The sequence below is a fragment of the Marmota marmota genome, unplaced genomic scaffold, assembly GCF_001458135.2.
Source record: "Marmota marmota marmota unplaced genomic scaffold, marMar, whole genome shotgun sequence".
Classification (NCBI taxonomy): domain Eukaryota; kingdom Metazoa; phylum Chordata; class Mammalia; order Rodentia; family Sciuridae; genus Marmota; species Marmota marmota.
This window is the reverse complement of record NW_026000068.1, coordinates 15,384,938-15,388,155: the sequence shown is the minus strand read 5'-3', so window position 1 is coordinate 15,388,155 and position 3,218 is coordinate 15,384,938.

Sequence of the window (3,218 nt, the reverse complement as noted above, 5' to 3'; positions counted from 1 at the left end):
GGTTCTCAATCACATATGACTTTTCCTTTTTTTTGGTGGTGCTGGGGATTGAACCCAGGGCCTAGTGCAGAGGAGGCAAGCACTATACACCCAGTCCCTAAATCTCCTTTCTTGACATGTGGAACTTGCCTTTCTCCTAGTTCCTCCATCAATTAATTCTGCAACCACTAGAAGACTCTCAATTTCGGGAGGGCAGAGGCTATGTCTGTTTTCACTCCCAACCTATCTCAAAAGTGGTTTGGCACATACGGGCATCACACATTTGTTAAACAAATGAATAACCTAATTATTATTTGAGGAGGAGGCGGGGAAGATACTGGGGATTGAACTCAAGGGCACTTGACCACCGAGCCACCTTGACCACCGAGCCACTTCCCCAGTCCTTTTCTGCATTTTATTTGAGACAATGTCTCACTGAGTTGCTTAGCACCTCACCATTGCTGAGGCTGGCTTTGAACCTGCAATCCTCCTGCTTCAGCCTCCTGAGCCACTGGGATTACAGGTAGGCACCACTGTGTCTGCCTAATTCGTTTTTGTCTGATGGATATCTCCCCAAATCTTAAAGCTTCTCTAAATTTTCTTGTAGCTTGTATATTCTTAAATGGTTTCAATCATTACTGAATCAAGGATGATTACTGAAGTTCAATCAACTGGTTCCCTTTCTCATTATTCTAAGTGCCTGCCAGATCTTATCACCTCTTTCTCTAAATCAGTTTCCCTTCACACACAAAAGTGTAACTTCCAAGCAGATTTCTAGCCCTGGCTGTCTGAATTGCCACCGATTTACTCCACTGCTTCTCAGGCCCTTCCTTCCAGCATCTTAGCAAAACCCAATTTTAATATTTTCCTTTATCTCCATTTCATATTATCTCAGTGAATGTGCTGACCAATTTCTTGCCCTCATCAGAAACCTAAACACTCCTATGTCCTTTAAATAAGGGCTTGAAAGTTAGGCTACTCCCTTTGATTCACTTCAGATGTAGACATACTCTTGACCCAACAACCACCTTCACTGCTATTGCCTTAGTCATGATGATCACAGGTACTATTCAAAATTTTTTTTTTTTTTGCTTTTAAACTCTGTGAACTATTTTCCCTTCTGGATTTTCTTCTTCCCAATGCACAATATCCTGACCTGAACAACCACATAGCCTGCTGACTGCCTACTTTTCCAAGAGTTCCAATATGCAAAGTCATTCAACTCCTCCCTCCCTGCTTCCTGGAAATAACAAACCTTATTATTAAGTGCAAGAGTCTTGGTACTATACTAGAAATAACAGAAATAAGGACAAGAGACTATAATCTGGATCTACATCTACAATAAAGATTTTCAAACTGAATATCACAAGTACACAGGGTTGTTCAAATTTTAAGTGCACAGAAAGACTATAAAGAGGCAAGCTGGACTGTACTTACTATACCTGCGAGTCAGGGTTCTTACACTTGGCTTTTTCTGAAACCCTTACATGCCAAACTTCACTGGCTTTAATTGCCAACTTGAAATCTATGTAGGCTGACTATCACTCATTCTATCTCCTTGGCATTTGTATTTATTTGAAAGATTGATGTAATACAGGCATTTCCCAAATGTTCTATTAAATAAATATTCCAAGGCCTAAAATGATGTTATTCAGTAATATCCAATTCTTATCAAACAAATGAAATGCATGAAATTCACACATTATGTACACAGTAACAAGGATGGAAAGGGCCAAGCACTTAAGGAGACACTGTTCCTGAGGTCGCATTTCAATTACCACTTGACACCCATCTGGGTTCCAGGAGCCCTCTGCCCAAGAAATGTAAATTCATTGCTGCTCAATATTAAAACTCGGGAGCTAATAACATTGGTTAGGTATACTGGCTTCTGGTTCAAATATAACATATGCAGATTGCCTGACACTTTTTGGTGGATGTATCCAATGCAAACCTTAGCTATGATACTCAGGACATGAAAATTCCATAAACTAGAATTCAATCTCTTTCCCATTGCTTCTTCTTTGGTCTGTAATTACAACAGTTTCACTTTTTGAGCTTCCTGGGACATTTAGGAATTACCAGAGTAATTTCTGATGGAAATCTACCTACTGTGCAAATACCCACTCACCACAAACGAGGTAAACTCACCTTTCTTATACTTGATAATACATAGTATTTCTTAATGCATCATGTCACTGCCATCTCACCATATTTTTTATGCTTTTTTGTTCTCTGCATTCAACTTCATACTTCTAGTACAGTGCCCATTTGCTTCACAGTCAAATTCCACATTGAACTTTTAAAACTATTTTAATGGGCCTATTCATCACTCAGAAACCAATGATTAGTAATACTGAAAGGCTGACTATAAAGATCCTAAGATTGAATTTAGTTCTATCAAACCAAAATGTAGTAAAAATTGCTGTTTTGATATATCATACACTGGGAGAAAGCCCAACAGTGATTTTAGTCGAGCAAAGGCTCCGTACAAGTCAGTGTTAAAAAGCAAATTCCAGGGCTGGGGACAAAGCTCAGTTGGTACAGTGCTTGCCTCACATGCACAAGGCCCTGGGCTCAATCCCTAGCACTCCCCCGCACCCAAAAATCTGAGTTCCAAGGGATAAATTAGGAAGCAAACAAAGGCAGGACTTAGTACAGTTGTCTCTCATCTGTGAGGGTTGGTACTAGAAGTCCCAATGGGCACCAAAGTCCCATATATAAAGTAGCATGTTTTTATACAACCCATGCACATCATCTCAAGAACTACACAAGGGGGTGTGGGACCAACATCTACCAGGTAGTCACACATCACAAGGCCTCAAATCCCAGGGATTACCTCTTAATCCATTTGCATAAAAGCCTTACAGATGCTATTAATCCTATAACATTCTTTCCAAGTTATCTCACACCCATCAAATTGCATTAACTTTTCACTCAGTTCCTACATGGGCTACATCCTAGGCGCCAAGCAATCTTTACAGTTGCTAGATGAGTATAATTACCTTCCCCCAAACAGAATTCATCAACCTTACCCTTCTCACTGGCACTCCAAGGCTTCTATGACTGCCAACCACACCCCAAGTCTACCAAATTATATGTTAATAAACACAATTTAGAGTGCCAAAACTTTCTTAACATTTAAATCTGATAATTTCACCCCATTCCCCAAGCCTAGGTAATTCTTCAAATCCTACAAACCCAGTTCTTAGAAACCAGATACATTTTTAGCATACCAGACA